This window comes from Pseudorca crassidens, chromosome 10, assembly GCF_039906515.1.
Source record: "Pseudorca crassidens isolate mPseCra1 chromosome 10, mPseCra1.hap1, whole genome shotgun sequence".
Taxonomy (NCBI): domain Eukaryota; kingdom Metazoa; phylum Chordata; class Mammalia; order Artiodactyla; family Delphinidae; genus Pseudorca; species Pseudorca crassidens.
The window spans coordinates 95,323,140-95,342,899 of NC_090305.1; the positions used below are offsets into that span (position 1 = coordinate 95,323,140).

At 38.9% G+C, this 19,760-nt stretch overlaps 1 long non-coding RNA gene across 4 annotated transcripts in view; it reads right to left on the minus strand.

Annotated features, from left to right (window-relative positions):
* The window catches only part of LOC137232677 (uncharacterized), a 920,890-nt gene that overhangs the window by 684,091 nt on the left and 217,039 nt on the right, over positions 1–19,760 (minus strand). For 3 of the 4 annotated variants that reach the window (XR_010947134.1, XR_010947132.1, XR_010947133.1), the window contains one exon: positions 5,939–6,129. The exons of the other annotated variant lie outside the window; for it this stretch is intronic. This is a non-coding gene — a long non-coding RNA (uncharacterized lncRNA). The remainder of the gene's footprint in view (positions 1–5,938; positions 6,130–19,760) is intronic. 4 annotated transcript variants of the gene reach the window in all.

Here is a 19,760-nt window from a genome sequence, read left to right on the forward strand (position 1 = left end):
AAATACAAACTCCCCAGCTACCTACCTATTTCTCTTCTCTGTACCCTACAATTTCCCTTGAGACAGAGGTTTAACATGCCCAAGACTTGTCCTTGGAAGGCAGCCCTCCTAGGAAAGAAGTCAGCTTTCTGAAAAGTTCCATGGAAACTCATCAGTGGCCTATTGCTTAAGTCAATTAATCCTGGTCAATGATGGCAAGTCTTGGACCCCAGTCCCCCAATCATGCCAGCTTCCCCAGCCTGAATGCTGATGTGGCAAATCCTCCCAACAGCGTGCTAGGTCATATAGCTACAACCATAAGGCTTGGACTCTAGCCTGCTAATCACTCTAGGAGAGGGGCTGATGCTACTACCCCCAACCATAAAGGCTGAGTTAAGAGCATGTAGCTGGAGCCAACTCACAATGCTATCGTATTGTGACTGGCTACTAACTGCAGCAAGGGTGAACTGATGCTTCCCTAAAAATTTGGCTTAAGAGCCCCAAAGCCCAAGGATGGGAATCTCCCTCCCAGAATATGACTTCCAGCCATGCCAGATAGCTGTGTGCAACACCAGAATCTGATGAACAAAGAGAAGAACTACACATCTCGTTCATGACTCTGTTAAGTTCTCCCCCAGGGCTGATATGTGTACAGTCTGACTATCTGCCCTGGTTCCCACAACACCTCCTCTATTGATAATGCATATCAAGGGAGGGAGAGTACTTCTTAATAACCATTTGGAGGTTGTGGATATAGAATGGGAAAGCATATGTATATATACATTTATTTACAGCTGAAGACTGGGTTAGTGTGTCTACCCATCTCCATAATAAATACTTATCAAATATCAGGCAATGTCCCGGATATTGGAGGAACACAAAGAATAGTCATAGTCATGCCAATCTTGCTCTCAAAGAGTTTAGGTTCTTGTAGGAGATATAAGATAGATACATAGAAAATTCCAATATAGAATAGAAAATTATTAGTGTCACCAAAAAAAGTACAGTTTAAATGTCACAGTAGTTCAGGAAGGAAGATATTGTGGAAGTGATGACATTTAAGCCAGAAGAATGGCATTAACAGACAGAGAAAATGGCATAAGCCAAGACAGAGAGGAGAAGGTGAAGACTGACCAGAGTACAGGGCATATTTGGGGAAGCTAGGGAATATGGATGGAAAGATCATCTATCAGAGGGTTTAAGCACTAGACTAGGAATATAAACTTTATTCTGAAGACCAAGAGGAGCCACTCAAAGATGATGACCCCTCAGAGCTCTTGTCAGAGGAATTCCAGAGGCAAGAGGTCACCCTACCAGACAACCTCTGATGGCTCTCCTCCCTCTCATATCCCCTGAGTTTCTAGATTCCTGCTGAAGAAGAAATAATCCTTCAATTTAGACATGGCCACATCGGCTGTGTTAGGGCTTGGAGTGTCGGAAAGCTACTAAATGCCTTATGAAAGCACTGGCTATATCACAGGTGATATAGAGAGAGCAAAGTTCAAGCAACTAAAGGGAATAGAAAACCCAAGCCAGAGGGGGCTCTTCTCTTCCTGGTGATCTCCTTGGGCAAGAAGTCAGTTCAGAGATTCAGAGACATCATCAGCTTGTTTTCTCACAATTTCTCAGCAGGGAAGTAATATGTTTCCTCTTTACCTCACTGTTTGACACATAAGTGGTACTCCCTCCCAACATCTGATAGTTGCATTAAATAGCTGAAGGGAAAATAACTATTGTGGGCTAGACGGAATAACCTAAACTCTAGGCGTCCTTATCCTGATTAAATCCATTTACAGTGAACTCGAGCCAAGTGAAGCAACTATTTACAGAGCAACTAGAAAGAACTTGCAGGATTCACTGAACTGGAATTTGCTGTGCTGAGCTGATTCTACAAAACTGTGATTACAAAACCACAAAGCTTGACCAAGGAAAGATTCATGTGTTTAATGACCTTGTATCTGAAATCACACTCAGTCTGAAATCTCCTTCCTTTCCTACTACAGGAATTAGCTAACTATATTGCTTTACTTATACAATTTTGTGTCTAAATACTATGACTACTGTCAAGTGTGGTTTCTAGAAATTTATTATGAAGAAACAGACAAATATGCAAAGATGCATGCAGAAGGATGTTCACTGCAGCATTTCGTGAAATACTGAAAGACTGGAAACAATATAAATATCCAACAGGAGAGACTTGTTTAAGTAAAGTACAGTCACAAAATGAACTACCAGCCAGCCAATAAAAAGAATAAATTAGATGTACTAACAAGAGAAGATGTCCATGTGTCCCTTAAATATTGCTCAGAAAAATAAATAGGATGCAAACAGTATGTATAACATAATCTAATTTTTAAATATATATATGTTTATATATAAATACACATTTATATAATTTAAATGTATATATAAATGTGTATATAAATATGTAAGGTATATACTCAAGATCAATGTATGAAAAAATATATATAGCATATATATATGTGTATATATATCACAGTGAATGAGATATATTTATAGATAGATAGATAGATAGATATAATTATATATACAAGAGTATGAGAGAAAGAAGAGCCTAAAAATCATGAACCAAATTAACAAGTTAACAGTGATTGTTTCTAGGGGTTTGATATCATGGAGAATCCTCATTTTCTACTTAGTGTACTTCTGAATGGATTGAATTTTGTTACAATAAGCATATATTATTTTTACAATCAGAGAAAGGATATTTCTATCAGAAAAGGAAGATAGAAAACGAGACTTCATTAACTTTTCCAGATGTAAATATTATTTATATTAGAGATAATTTTTAAATCTCTTTAAGTGTACTGAAAATAAAGGGTGGAATAAAATAAGCCACCTGGTATACTGAAAAGAATACTGGACATAAATTCCAAAGTCTTCAGTTATGCATCCTAGCTCTCCATTTTCTCTCTCCAAACCACAGCTTCTTTATTTATAAAATAAGTGGCTATATTTACTGGCTCTCAAAGTCCCTCCAAGCAGTAACATTTCATTATGCTAACTGGAAATAAACATTCCAGGATTCAATCCTCCCTTATTAGAAATGGCCTGCAATGAGCTCTACAAAACTGCTGTAATTCAAAGACAGGTGGGAGTGGTCCCAAACCTTTGGAAGAGCTGGGTTACATAATGGAATACATTTCAATCTTAGATCCCCAAATAACAAGCACATTCTAGCTGACTAAGCAACAAATGTGAGGGAAAAGGGAACAAGGCCTTTTTGTGACTTGCAGTCAGAATTTCTGCCAATAATTCTATAATGACTCCCTACATACAAACACACACACACACACACACACACACACGCCATTTTTAGAGACGAAATTTACTCCAGAGACGTAAGGGGGACCTTCACAAAATCTCACAGTTAATGAGAAGACAATGCAGGACTACAAACATGTAATCATATCTAGACTGAGTGTAATACGCTTTAGACCTCACAGCCCACATCTGATGAGTCTCTTTGTAATACCTCCCACTGCTCAGTTTACTCCTCTGAAACTGTAACAGATTAAAAGGGAAAGATTCTTTAAAAAGGATGATTTCCATTTCCCTTTTCCCACCCTTATACGTAGGCACGCTGACATATACCTACCATCTATTTTGAGGCTACAGTCACACTCAAGGTGTGGATCTGAGTTACCCTACCCACTTCCAAGGAACCAAACAAACTTTAAGATGGAAGATAAATTTAAAAGGGTCAACTTAGAAGCATAAAGCAACTGTGTTTAATAGAAAGATCACAAAACTAGGAAATGAAAGACCTAGGTTCAAATCCTAGTTCTGTTACTTGGTTGCTGTAGGACCTTGATCAAGCTAGTTAAGATTTCTAGGCCTCAGTTCTCATCTGTATAATTTGGAAACCATTCATTCATTTATTCAACAAATATCTGAGCGCCCACATGTGCCAGCCATGGTACTAGATGTAGAGGATACAATGTTGGGCCAAACCAGATGCAGCTAGTCCTTCTTCTCACGGAATTTGTAGTCTAGAAGGAGAGTTGAACATTAAATAATCATACAAATAAGTGGATGAGGATTAGAAGACAAACAATGATCATTTCAGAGCATATAACAGAAGTACCTGACCTAGTCTTGAGCAAGTGATACTTCAACTTGTATTTGATGAACGAGTAGTCGTTATCTTGGTAAAAGGAGGGGGGAGAAAGAGGAAGTATATTCCAGGAATAGGAAGCACTATGTTCAAAGACCCTGTGGTAGCAGAAAGCATAGATGGTTTGAGGAACTAAAAGAAGGCAATGAAAATGGCTATTGAAAAGTTTTAAGCATGGGAGTGAATGTCACAGGGTAGTTGTGAGATGATATGAAACAGGGCATAGAACATCGCTTTAATGATTAAAGCACAAGATATGATAGATGTTAATAGGAGGAAAAAGTATACAATCATTTGAAACAACTCTCCCCCCAACTCAAAGGCATTATCAGAATACTAGCTGATATTGCTCAGTGACTAGGGTACTTTGCCAATAAAGGCAAGAATGGAATATAACAGCACCGCAGTAACTTTTTCTCAAGTTAAAAATCTTCCAGCAAAAGATATAAGGTTCACCATGTTTAAAATCTTCCAGCAAACGATATAAGGTTCACCATGTTTAAAAGAAGGGTCTGACTTTAGGGAAAGCAAATGACAGGATTTGTCAGAAGCCTCCACTGCAGAGCCACCAATGAACGCTAACCCAGTTTGATACAGTAGAGATGAAACGCCAGAACAGCAGCCACCCAGGTTGTGATCAAATGCAGCTGCTTGGAAACAATTCAAAACGCAGTCGCCTGACTTCCTGAACTCCTGAGTCAAGTTCCAACCAAAGAAATTATAAGCTGACTTTCCCACAAGTAAAATTTCTACTAAAATAAAATAAAATGGGTATTTTATTTTGAACTTAAATGAAACTTCAAGAAAAGTAACAGAATTGGTGGGTCTTTTTTCTTCCTTAAGAACACTGCTGGGGAATTTACTAATAGACTTATAAATAAGGGCGATAGAATGTCAACCCTGATAAGGATATTAATTAAATGAAAATTGACTGTTGACATTTCTGGCAACAAGCTAGTAGATCAAGCACAAACCCAAAGGAAGACAGAAGGTCAAGGTGATATTACACGTGCCAGAAAATAAGTTAAAAGTTTCTGAATAAGCTAAGACATATGAAGTTGCAGACCTGTGGACTTTTTTGCTTATAAAAAGTCTAAAATAGAACCATCTAAAACTTAAGTGGTAAGGAATTTGCCAGAAACATATTAGATACCAATCAGCATGACTTAATATAGAATAGGCCAATGTAAATTTTCTTCTTTAACAAAGCAGCAGATCATAAAAATAAAGGAAACAAGGATATGCAATCTATCATAACTTTAGCAATCTTCTGAGTTCTACCATGCAATACCTAGTACCATGTAAGGGGAAATATAATGAAGTGGCTAGAAGGTTATAGCCAAAGAGTGGTTAACGCATCAGAATAAATTATAGGAGTATTAAAGATTTAAATATACAAAAAATCAAATCATTAAAAAGGAATTGAATATTTATTAAATCTTTGGAAAGGGCAATTAGAAGCAATTTAAAAAACATAAAGGAAAATAAAAAAGGAAAAGGACTTACTACATCACCATCAAATGAACACACTTCCAAATACAAAAAACAAACAAACAAATCCAAAATAGAGACAAATAAAAGATTGGGGAAAACACTGGCTAATAATATGGTAGACACCAGATTAGCATTTTTTAGTACACAGCAAGGTCACCAAGATACCAACAGAAAAACAAGTAAAGAATGATGAAGACAAATTAAGGTCTGGTTTCTAATGCAGTTTTGTTTGGGTCATTGCTTTGATTCCTATGTATATTTGTTACCTATTGTCATATAACAAATTACCTCAAAATTTAACAGCTTAAAATACTAAACATTTATTACCTCATGATTCCTGTGAATTAGAAATTTAGAAGCAGCTTAGTTGACTGGAGCAGCAGTCATCTGAAGCCTTGACTGGGACTGGAGGATCCATTTCTAAGACGGCTCACGTGCATGGATGTCGGCAGGAGACCCCAGTCTCACTTCTCCACAGGTTGCCTGAGTATCCTCTCAACATGGCAGCTGACTTCCCCCTTAGTGAATGATCCAAGAAAGAACAAGAGAGAAGCCACAATGTATTTTATGATACAGCCTCATAAGTCACACTCTGTCACTTTCATAACATCTTACTGGTTACATGGGTCAGTCCCATCCAATGTGGGAGAAGACAAACTAGGGCTTAAAAGTCATAATACTGCAAAATAATACTGATTAATAATAGAAAATGGAAATCTTTCCTTCATTCACTAAACATCTATTGAATATCTACAATGTGCTATCCAGAATACTAAGTGCCACCTTGGTAAAATCCATTCAAAACAGTTGATCTCAGTCACAAATTACTCTAGCAATAGTAGTACATTTCAAAGCTGAGCAAGAGTGAGAAATGTAGTTTTCAAGTGGCCCAAATTCTGTGGGCCACTGCACCAGTGGGAATCTCAAAACTCTATTCAATGGCCAGAGAGCCGTCCATCAATGTCAAAATACTTCTGTCTAACACTACAACTGTCCCAAGCATGTCAACACAAATTTCCAAACAGAGTCAGTAGCTTTCTAGCCAGGATCAACACAAGAATCATCAACTAATGTTTGAAAGGCTTAGATCTGAAGCTTGTAGAAAGTCTCAAGATTGTTTCAAATCTAACTCATAAGCCTTCTTGAAGGTCTCAAACTCCATCCTATGTACCAAAGATGATACTTTTAGTCCACTAACCCTAGAGTATGCATTTTGCTTTGTCTACTATCCAATCAACAAATATTTGTGGAATAACTGTTAGATAGCAGGCACTGTACTAGCTCTGGGGAAATACACACTGTCTTCATGGGAGAGATAGGCAGTAAGCAAGCAAACAAACTAAATAATATAGCTTGTTGGACTCTGGCAATGAAACCCTTAAATAGCAGACACTCCTCATAAACCAAAATTGGATTGTTCTTTTGGGGATCTTTGCAAAGTCTGACCATGTCCAAGTAGATCAAAAAATACGGAAAGCTTTAGTGAATGCACGAACATCTCTCTTTCTATGAGGAATGTTCTCAGTTAAGGAACGCTTCACTTGGAAAGTCTTTTTGCCCTTTAAATATTCCATTGCTTTATAGAGACCTTGCTTTCTAAGATTCCAGATCTGCTAATGATATAATCAATAATAATAATTATTGTACAGTATTTGCAGTTTGGAACATATTTTTTTATAAATATTATCTCATTTAAAAAATAATAATACAACTTATTATGCTGTACTAATACAGCATATTAAGCATTATGAAAATGCTTGGCAAGAGCTTGGACCTATCAGATGACAGTCTGGCTGAAACAGGGGAAAAGGGGAGCGTTCCTCAAAATGAGGTAATAGAGCTATGGGAAAGAAGCCAACCTATACAGCGCCTTAAGGCCCAAGGCAGGAGTTTACATTTTATGCTACATGCAGTGGGAAACTAGTGAATGATTTTCATCAGGCAAGTGACAAGGTCAGATTTAAATTTGTAGTTTGTGGAATGCTGTACTATACCCATGTAGTCATGTGATAACTGCTAAAGAGTGAGTAGGTCAGTCAAGGGCCAAGAAATCAGGCAACCTGACTTGGCCCATATAGAGACCCAGACCCTTGGCCTTATCGTCATTAGAACAGTGCCATTTACCCTAGGCACTGAAATGAATGCAGCTATTTCTGCTGATGGTTATTTTCTCCTCATTTACTGAAAGTGAAAGGTCTTCTCTTCATGATTCATTCACAAGTCCTGCTGATCCTCCTAATTAAAAAGTTTTCAAACAAGTTGATACATTAGTTATTATGAGCCCAGACACACCAGGCATAAATCCTTTCTGCCACCGATATGCATGCCAGGAGTTCACTGCTGTATCGTTCATCGTTATGAGGGAGATTCTTCAATAAAATTTGCATGACACCATCTGCCACGTTCTCCTCTCAACTCTTTTGGTGGGGTGACTGCTCAGTGATTATGAATATCATATCTGGCGTCTTAAAAAAAAAAAACCCTAACAGAGACTCAAGGGGAAAAAAGAGTCGTAAGACTTATCAACTGGGAAGTACCATGGAGCACAGACGTAGGAATGCACTGTGGGCTACGCTTTTTACACCACAGTCAATAACGCAGTAAGAAATAAACTGAATCTGTAGTCATCTTAGGTTTCAGAAAATTAACTGGCTCATTCTTGCATCCTTTTTAACTATTGCACCTTTTCATCAGTATAACTGGTTATAAAGGCGGAATGGGAAATTCTGAAAATTAAGCTGTCTCTCCGCTTACGTTAAACCTGTTTATCCAAGGACAAGACTTTGAGGTTCAATCTCCTCTGAGGTAACTTCTCTAATTAATCCAATAACATGATTTATTCACATTATGTGACATTATATGTGGCCTCTGGCACAAAGCCACTAGCAAATAGGCATGTATCTTATTTGGGTTTTCCATTTCCCACACCACGTCCCATGCAATTAAAAAACAAAAAAACAAACCCACTGAGATAAGGACTTGGGTGCAAAGAATTTACTTTGGAAATACAGGGAGCAGCAGTTATGAAATAGAGAAAATAAGATACAGAAGTAGGAAAAAGGGGGTGCTGATAACCACTGTGGGCAACTGATGCTCAATGAATCTGGGGACTGATTCTTGAGAGACCACAGAGAATGCACCTAAGAATTTCCTCTGAAGGACAAGAGGCTGAGGCATTTATCCTATTTTCCACTGGCTGAGGTTTGCCACTGGAGTCATTAACTCCATGCTGTTCTGTCCTGGCCAAAAAGTGGACTAAGAGAGCTTCAGGGACTTAAAAAACTGTCCTGAGGCAGAAGAGCTGAGAGAAATGGATGGCTCTTCAGGTAGGATGTGGTCAGCTTACATGGGAACTGTCCAGCACAGCTACAGCTGAGATTCATGGTGGATCAAAAGAATGTGGCACAGGACACAAAAATATCTGCTACAGCACAGAAGGGCTGTTGCCAGTGATAACACTGAAAGGGTGAACAATCGTATCTCTTAATTCTTAGTGCTAGAGAGGGACTAACTGATCAGCTAGCTGAGTCTGAGAATTGCCTGACAAGTATTAAATGAGCACCTATTGAACACTATCTGAACAGTATGGGGAAATACAGATGTTAAAGGCAAGGTGCCCAACTCCCAAGGAGTTTACAATTTGGTAGGGATTATCAACAGTCACAAACAAACTAATATGTAACTGCTGGTTCTTACTATAAAGGCACAAAAAGTGAAAAACAGTACCATGAAGTGATTAAGAAAACGCACTCTGGAGTCAGATAGACGTAGGTGTACATCTAAGCCAGGATGTGCTGTGTGACCATGGACAAGCTGCTGCTTACTCTCTCTGTGTCATAATTTGTTTATCTAAAAATTAGGAAAAACAATAGTATCAGCTTCATGGGGTGGCTGTGAGAATTAAACATATGTAAAGCACTAATCACAGCCTGGCACATAAGTATTGGGTAAATATTGGTTATTTTCATGAAAGTTGAGTAGAAATTTAATAGAATGAGATTTCAAGAAGAGAAAAAGGATTTCATCTCCATACCAGACACTTTCTCTTTCTTAAATATAGATTTTCCACAGCTCCTGCTCTAGCACCATTTTACCTTTGTTAGATGCTACACTATCTAAGGAACTACTTATATTAAGACCAGAAGACAGTAATTTTAAGGTGCATAAATATAGCACAAGATGTATGGGCTTTAGAGCAATACTAACCTAAGTTCAATCCATACATTTTGTCACTGCATGATTTTGGATAAATCTAAGTGTGCACCATTCAGTTCTATCATCTATAAAATGTGAATGACATTATCTGCTCATAGGGCCACTGTGAACTTTAAATGAGAGTATCTCTAAAGGGTTCACAACACATTTTATACCCTGAAAAGTGTTGATCGTTACTAGTCACTATTCATTCAGTGGATGCTTACGAGGCACCTATTATCTGTACCAGCTTCTGGGGAATAAAAAGAGAAGGGCATGAATAAGGTGCCCTTATTATTTTGACTTTTCAACAGTCAAAAGCCTTACAGGTTAATGTTAATACTTAAACAAACCTGGCCATTTAATGGTATTCAAATTAGTAAGTTACCCTAATATCTATTCCTATTATCCTACTATCAAAGGGAAGGAGGGAGTAAGGGAAGGAGGGAGAGAGGGAGGGAAGGAGAGAGGGAGAGAAGAAACTAAGCTAGTTAGCTCTGAGACAGGGTTCCTGGAAATACAGGATAATGAGATCTACCTAAATTCATAACCTCTCCAAGGGTAATTAAAAGCCCACAAAGTGAACCAAACTCAGAGAAGTTTCTTCTAACATAGGGCTAAGAATGTATAAGGCTAACCTATCCACCCTGGACTTGGAACACATAAAAATGTTGCTCTTCCCCAGTCTTTCAATCAAGGTGAAACCAGGATGAAATATCCATTAATGACAGCCAGGAAGGGAGGTGATGTCATAATGTTGAGTAGAGAGGAAAAAAAGAACAAGGTGAGGGTAAGGATTGTTCTACCAGCTACATTGCACATAAGGCCTCACCTATTTCTTAAGTCACTGCCTTGCAAAGCTGTAATGGGGGCTCGTCAGAGAGGAGGATCTAGGATGGTATCCCAATTTTTTTTTATCTCAAGAATACGACTCAGGATGAGCGTGATCTTTACAGGGCTATACTCCTCCTTGGCTCAATAATGTTCCTTCCTAAAATTTGCAGAACACTTTATAGTTCACAAACCACTTTAATGTCCATTATCTCACTTAATTCTCACAAAACTCTGTGTGATATGAGCCTTTTAATCTCCATTTCATAGATGAACAATCTGAGACTTGCAAAGCTTATGCAACCTGTTTGAGGTCCTATACCAAAATGCAAAAGAGCTCAGACTAAAACGCAAGTCTTCTGGTCCCATTTCCTAGTCATTTGTCACACTTGCATGGACCTCTGAGGAAAGGGAAGGTGAAATCAATGGAACCGGAAAGAAGTGACAACAGGAAGCAATGTGTCCTCAGAGATCTTGAGGGATCTCCCTCAAATAAGAATTCCTAACTAAAGAACTGGTGACTCCAACTCTATGCCATCACTCCAGACAGTTAGAAGTGAAATCCTTATGAGTGTGAAGCTTACTCCATGAAGAGCACCATTACAGCCAAGACAGTAGAATTCATTTGAAACTAATTGGTGAGTAATGAAGTTGCTAAGGGTTATGAGCCTTGCACTAACACTAATACAGAGGTACAGTGTCAACAATAAAACTGTAACCAATCGCAAAATGAGCCTTCTGTGGAGAAAGGGCAGGTCTTTTCCCTTGGCCTAGAGGCAAAAACTGCATTAGACAATTTCAAGAATGATAAGATCACTTTCTTTTGCATGGTCCTAAATAGTGAATAGAAAGAACAGCTTCATCCTTAGAAATAACTGATTGTTTGATATTGGAACAAGGAAAAAAGTATGTAATTCTCTAGTTAAAATTTCAAGCATTTAAGAAAGTGGGTATGTCTATATAATATCCTTCAAAGCATGCCCAGAGACAAAAAGAAAATACAGAGCCCTTTGCATCCAAGCTTGCACATGCAATTTTCTGCTACCACAGAAGAGTGCCAAAGAAATTGTGATTTTTAAGCAGAAAAGGACTGACCCCAGTGGACCTGTCAGAACACATTATTCTCCTATGCAACCCCCAGATAGCTGAATGAATCAATCTATTGAGTGATGAGGAAAATCTACTGCAAAACAACTATTTTGGTTCTTGCTTGTCTGATATTGAGTTGTTCTTAATTGTATTTTTTTTACAGGTTTTAAAATTTTTTTTATTAATTTACTTATTTTTGGCTGCACTGGGTCTTTGCTGCTGTGCACGGGCTTTCTTTAATTGCAGTGAGCAAAGGCTACTCTTCACTGCGGTACATGGGCTTCTCATTGCGGTGGCTTCTCTTGTTGTGGAGCATGGGCTCTAGGTGCGCAGGCTCAGTAGTTGTGCCCCACAGGCTCCGTAGCTGTGGCTCACGGGCTCTAGAGTGCAGGCTCAGTAGTTGCTCCGCGGCATGTGGGATCTTCTGGGACCAGGGCTTGAACCCGTGTCCCCTGCTTTGGCAGGCGGATTCTTCACCACTGCGCCACCAGGGAAGCCCCCTTAATTGTACTGACTAAGAGAAACAATTTTTTCCAGAGGTCAGTACTGGACAGTGCTAGCAAGCCCCAGCACCTGCTCCCCGCACCCCCTGCCGAGAAGGACCTCATCTTCACATCGACTCTAGAGCCTCACTGTCAAACACAGTGCCATGAGCCACACACAGCTATGGAGCACTAAAATATGGCTGGTCCAAGTGGTACATGTGGTAAGTGTAAACTACACACCAGATTTTGAAGACTTAGCATAAAAATAATGTAAGATATCCCATTAATAAGTTCTATATTGATTACTTGTTAAAATAACATTTTGGATATATCAGCTTAACTAAAATAGATTATGGATATATTGTTAAAATTAATTTCACTCGTTTCTTTACACTTTTTAAAATTTGGCTACTAGAAAATGTAAAATTACAAATGTAGCTTACTTGTGTGAATTGCATTATATTTTTACAGGACTGTGCTGCTCCAGAGGGTCTGCTACCACAGAAGAGTGCTTAGTCTCAAAAAACTCTATCAAACCCTTTAGGTAAGTTTAATAGGAGAAGGTATAATGCCATGTTTTAATACTCCTGAGTTCAGGTAATTTGCAAGTGGCTTACTTGCCCTCTAATATACTTTGAAAGTAAAAGGATACAAAACATTGTGTTTGCTTGCCTGGCTGTTTCAGGCAGCTGGAGCTTTCATTGGCTCCATCAGTAACAGTGTCTGTTTAATTGATCTGTAGAGATTCAACATTGCATGATGGGACATGTGGGTGTTTAACTGTAACACTTGAGAATGCTCTAGCTCAGCTGTTATAATGTGGTGCTGAGGGGTCTAAGGTTAAGGGTTCAATCCCCATCCAGACACACTTAGCTCAGCTTTTTGTGAACAAGGAATGCACTCCCCAACTAAGTTTGCTTTCTTGCAAATGTTTACGCTTGGTGAAATAGGGACCAGTAAACACTGGTACTGCACACCCCATCATCACAAGCAAACTGGCATCTGACCAATTTAAAACAAAACAAAACAAAACAAAACATCATCACTACTATAAAAAGCAGTCCAGTTTCATCCTTTGGGAGCAGTGCATCACCTGTCCCACTTTTTCATATAGAGGAAAGCACATTATTCCCCTTTGTTAAAAAAGAGGGGGTTTTAAAAATGCATATGCTATAAGTTTCAAAAGCCAAGCAAAGGCAAAAACTTAGAAAAAGTATTGCGTCTTTTCCCTCATTTGTTTCTGGGAAAATTATTCTCAAGGTACCAAAGGTCCCAAGCTAAATCCTATCCATCTAGCAGATTTAGAAGATTGTAGTGGAAAACACGTACTTGTATACTGTGCCTTCATACTAGTTTTCAAAACTTTACTTTACCATAACTCATTATATTAGATTCTTGCATGACTTTTGTCACTCAAATTGCCAAGAGGCGGAAGCCAGCAGTGCTATGTAATAGAAACTGGAATCCAGAGATCCAGATCACAGGCCTGGCTCTTCACTGATGGCTGTGTGGCCTGGGACAATTCATTTCCCTCTCTGGTTCTGAGTGCCCCCCACCCCATAAAAGCAGAGTTTGGACTGACATCTAGTCTTATCCTACTATTACAAAGCACCTGACTGATCATCTTTAAGAGCCTAATCAGATATTAACTTTTCTCAAATCCATTTTTTTTCTGTCCGTTTTCCAGATCAATAGAGGTGACACCTCATGAATTAGACTGACCTTCATTTTTAACAGCTGTGCCAGACAGCTTCAGAATAGGCTCCTGTCTCCAGTGGCTTTTGCACCTGTGATATGGCTGGCTTGAGCTCTCTGTTTTCTGCCTGCTCTGGCAGCAGGCTGGAAGTGAGAGCAGTACCTACGTTGTTGTCTTAGCTTCCTATCCCTGATGACTGAGCCAGGCGATACCTAAGGGCCTTGTCAACAGATGAGGCTGTCTCTCCCTCTCCTTGGCTCAAAATATAGTTCTGGAAATTACCTTGGCTGGATCTAGCTAAAGATCTGCCTACCAAAGTAAAGGGTGACCTTTTATTAAACACCAACCAACAAGAAGGCTAGAATAAAGTGGTCCTATCATAACTTGCCAACATTAATAAATGCATAGAATTTGGACACAGATGCTAAAATAGTCATAAAAGATAACATTGATTGACACTTACTATAGACTAGACACTGTTAAGTAGTGTACATGGATTTCTAATGTAACATTTATAGCATGTCTATGTAACGTAACAGGTACTTTTACCATTATTACTATTATTGCCATTTTACAAATGTGGAAACTGAGGTTTAGAGAGACAAAGTAACATTCCCATAGACTCATAGCTACTAACTGATAGAGGTGGGACTTGAATACAGCTAGATCTGTTTAATTCTAGAGCTCAAAGAAATGAGCTTTATCATCAGAATAGTTTTCTGAAGCTGATTTTGATCCAAAAATTCAAATTAGGGGTGTCTGACTTGATCGTTTCTTCTGACTGTGATGCCTAAACATCTTAAATAGTTGTGCATTAGCTCAAGTCCCTTGAGAAGCAGGTGCCAAGGCAGATCAGACATCACTATTTATTTCTAAGATTCCTTCCACTCCTGGGGTTTTTTTCCCCTTCCTTTTCAGAAAAAGGCTGGCAGGAAGAGGCACACACAAGCATCATCAGGGAGCAGGCAATTCACAAATTTCTACAGTTCATATTCAGTACCAGTAGGCATGAGAGAGTACAACTTTCTCAGGTACATCCTTGAAAATCTCCTTAGAAGTAACTGAGAGACCTAGCACATTTCTGCATTTATGCTCATCTAACTATTTTTATCCTTAGCTAAATTCATTCACTGTCTGCCCTTCCTTCCAAAGGTAATACAGATCATACCATAGCACCATGGAACATAAATCATTCTGAATAGAACTCTGTTTCTGGGGCACATCATCATATACTCAGGGGATCAACCTTTAAAAACTACCCACTAGTGCATATTTCAGTGGTCTACTCCAATACCTACAACCTGACAGCATTTTCCAACACGACCGCATTTTTCTCAGCTTTCCAGAACTACCTTTGGAATCTCATCTCGTAGGAGGGAGCTTATAAAGAACAGATCATAAGAAATCATGTTTCCAGCAGCTCAAGGGAAACAGCTAAGAGGAAAGCATGAAGCTTATTAATAAGCCCCCAACATCCAGATCTGACTGCTTTAGATCTGCCAAGTTAACTAGAACCTTATTGGGTATCCTGGTCTCCTCCACTCTATTTCTCAGGTTAAGGACACATCTCTGAGTCTCCCACTAAGCTGAGGCTGATTTATCAGGTGGTGCCTGCCAAAAGCCTATGGCTCATGTGAAAAATGATCGAGGACGGCTTAGACAATTTCTCCCGCAACTTCACCACACTCCAAACCTATCAGACCTGGACTCTCATGTAGAGAGGCAGCTGGTGTACTGGAAGAAGGTTTCACTAATAATAACAGCCACGAACGACTCACTACATGCCAGGCATTTTATGTACATTATGTCCATCCTGCTGACAATCTAAGGAAGCAGGTATGATTATCTCCATTTTAGGGTCAACTGAATTGAAGATTAGAGGATAATCCATGATTTACCCAAGGTCACACATTTAGTGCCCGATGGAGCCATGATATAAATGAGCTCTTCTTGATTCCATATAATTCTGCCATATCGTTACCATCTCCAAATAGAAGGCAGGAAACTTGATCTGAGTCCCAAAACTGACAGCTGGGTGGCCTTTGATAAACCTTACTTAATTTTACCCTGTGTCTTAATTGGTTCAGCTGAAGAATAGAAATAATGCTATGGAGTCTTAGTTTAGGATACAGTCCTGGGAGTCAGATTGACTGTGTTGAAAACCCAGTTCCATCCTTACTAGTTGGGTGACCTTGAAGAAGTCAATTAGCTTTATTTATAAACGGGAATAATAGTAGTACCTACCTCAAGGGATAGTAAGAGGATTAAATAAGATAAAATGTGTAGAGTGTTTGACATTGGCATATGGTAAGCATTCATCATCATCATCATTATAATGATAAGATTTTTTTCCTTCACATAATGTTTTTGAGGGTTGAATGAGAAAACATGTAAAAATGTGTTTTAGATGATAAAGAGCTACACATATGTAAGGAAATAATTTGACACTTAAGGCCCATGCCATGAGTTTATAATAAGGATTCAGTTGGAATTAGGAGAAAGTTCTACGCTCCTCACTTAAACCTCAGGAGTCTAGATTCTTATCTACACCAGGTTAAACAATACCAAAGTACTCTACCCTGCACTTACTTATGAATGAAACAGAGCCACTGGGTAATAATCTGACAACTCTTTGTTTTAAAGTGGTTTTCACCTTTGCCTGGACTAGAGGCTATATAGGCTCTATCATTACGGCATCATCTGTACATAGGAGAGTAGCTCAAATGCCAAGATGCCTGGTATCAGATACCTCAGGCAAGGGCAAACTATGGAAACTGTCAAAGAGTAGAAAAGAAAAGATACAAATATCTCCATCTTAGAAGAAAAGATTACAGTGGTCACAGAATGGACTGGTTTAATGCCAGGCTTCCAAGGTTCAAATCCCAGCAAGTTTGTATGTAAGTTTCTCAGTTTCCTTGCCTAAAATGTCCAGCTATTAATAGTACTTATCTCATAGGGTCACTAAGTGACCTAAGGCACTTTGCATAGATTAAGTATTAAATAATCATAGATATGATCACACAAAGTGTACCACATATTTGCTGAGATACACTTTTGTTCCTAAAAATGTTTTCCTCCAACCTCTGATGAAAGTTTTGGTGGTGATAATGTTACAATGGAAAAAGTCTGAAATTAGGAGAAAGCTGTGAAAAGAGCAACAAGATGTTTGTGCCCTATGTCAATAAGACTTGGTCACAAACATACATCTTTGATACAGACTTAAGAGTTCTTTTTGGCTTTTGGACCATCTGTGGATAATCAAGTTATTGAATGTAAGCCAGTCATTTTTTTCTTTTAAGTTGTCCCAGGCCATAAGTACAGAAAAGGGATTCCTGACCCTACCAGAGCCCATCTTATAGCTTAACCTAGTGTAATTCCAAACTTGGTAGATTTTGCAGGCAAAGTGCCTAGATTTGCATACTGGCTTCATCACTTACTATAGATTTGATCTTAGGCAAGTTATTTAATCTTGCTAAGCCTCCTTTTGTCATTTGTAAAATGAAGTCTGCTTCAAAGGAACACTAGGAGAATTCAATGAGACAACAAATGTGTGGCAGACAGAATAATGCCCCTGCCCTCATAAAAGTCCACGTCTTAATACCTAGAACCTGTGAATATGTTGTGTTACATGGCAAAAGGGATGTTGCAAAAGTAATTAAGGTTACAGACCTCAAAATACAGAAATTGTCTTAGATCTTCGAAGTGGGCTAAATCTAATCACATGGACCCTTAAAAGTGGAAGAGGAAGGCAGAAAAGTCAGTCAGAGATGAAATGACAGGAAAGTGCCAAAGTATGAATAGGATTTAATTCACCATTGCTGGCTTTGAAGATGGAGGAAGTAGGCCACAAGCCAAGGAATGCAAGCAGCCTCTAGAAGCTGGGAACAGCCTAAGCTGACAGCTAGCAAAGAAACGGGGACTTCAGTCCTACAACAGTAAGGAACTGAATTCTGCCAAATACATGAATGAGTAGAAAAGTGGAGCCTCCAGAAAGAAGTGTAGCCTCCCCAACACCTTGACTTTAGCCCACTGAACCCCCTGTTAAACTTCTGACCTATAGACTGAAATAGAAAATCTCTGTTGTGTTAAACTGCTAAGTTTGTGGAAATTTGTTAGGGCAGTAATGGAAAAGTTAGGCAGAATGTCAAGTACTTAAAATGTGCCTGATACAAAATAAACACTAATTAAAATCCAGCAATTTGATGATGGTGATGATAGTGAGGAGGAGGAGGATGACAACAATGAACTCAAGTTCCATCTGAAATTATGAGGATGAAACTTGGTTAATATTTACAAGGTTAACCATTATTGAGGCCCTCTTATAGGTCCAATATCATATTAAATGCTTTCTATACAGCAAATGATTTTATCTAAACCTCACAACTATCCTGTGACACAGGCATGATTATTCTTATTTTACTGCAGCTCAGAGAAGAAAATTTCATCCATCTTATACTGAATTCTGCTCTGAGTTATTTGTATAATGCAGAAGTTATCAAGGACATAAGACAATTCTCTGCAGGAGGGTGGAAATTCATAATGTCTCAAAAGATAGAAAGACAGCACATTGAGTTATTCCTTTAATGGACATAGATGCTTATGCAGCCCTTTTTTTCTATCAATGCCTAAACTAATGCAGTTAGAGCTCTGTGAAGACAAGTTAAACAGGGAGAGGAACACAGAAACATTAGAACTTGTGGCTGCTTAAGAGACAGAAGAGGACTGTGCTATCTGAGTTAGACAATTCTGACCATGTACCTGCGGAGAGCCCAAAGCATGTGGGTTTTAAATAAGAAACCCAACCTCAAGCCTAAGCAGCTCAGGAAATATGAAATGGATTTCAGTTGGTCTGGGACAGAGCTTAGAAATGGTATCAAACGTGCAGCCTCTTTTGACCAAAGTCTTAAAGGATGATTTGACTCTTCTTTTCCCAAGCAGAATGCAATTTTAGGTCACTCATATCCCAGGAGACACCAATAAAACTATTACTCAACAGGTGGACACCACAGAAGTTTCCAATCCAAATTTTAGAACACTGTTTCTCAAAGTATAGTCAGCCAACCACTTGCATGAAAATTATTTGGGATGCCCCAATCCAAAGGCAGTCAATGTGCAGAAGCCCAGAAATCTGTATTTCTAACAAGTTCCTTAGGTGATTCTCTTACAAATTCAAGTTTGAGAAACTTTCGTGTAGAGATTCTCAAGGGCATAGAGAGGTAAGATAGTTCTCATCAACCATGAGACGTTCCATGATTAATACCAGGAGAAGCACTGAGATTAGTGTAACTCCTACCCTGCCTCCAGGATTTCATAGGCAGCTGCCTAGCTACAATATAGGACAGATAGACGGAAGTGATACATGGAGGTACAAGTAGACTGCTCTGGGAACACGGACACAGCAGTTAATTCTGGCTGGGGCTCTCTCTCCAGGATTTCAGGAAGAGGTATCATTCAGGCTTGAGAATGAGATCAGTGGCAGAGTATGGAGTGGGACAGGGGAAGGGCAGGCTTCTGGGGGTCGGGGGGGACAAGGTGAGCAAAGGCATGAAGGCATGTGCAGCATATTGTGCACAGACTGATACTACTATGAAAGAGAGGTCTTCAAGCGTAAGTGGAAAAGACAAAAAATTAGTCTAACTGTAAGACACCAAAGACATCAATGATCATAATAATAAGATGAGGTGGTGAGCATTTTAAGTTTTTAAAGATATGATATGAATCAGCCTATAGTTTAAAAATGAAACAGGCTATGCATTAGTTTCTTGTCACTAAAATAACACATTACCACAAAATGAGTGGCTTAAAACAACAAAAGTGTATCTCCCACCGATCTGGAGGTCAGAAGTCCAAAATC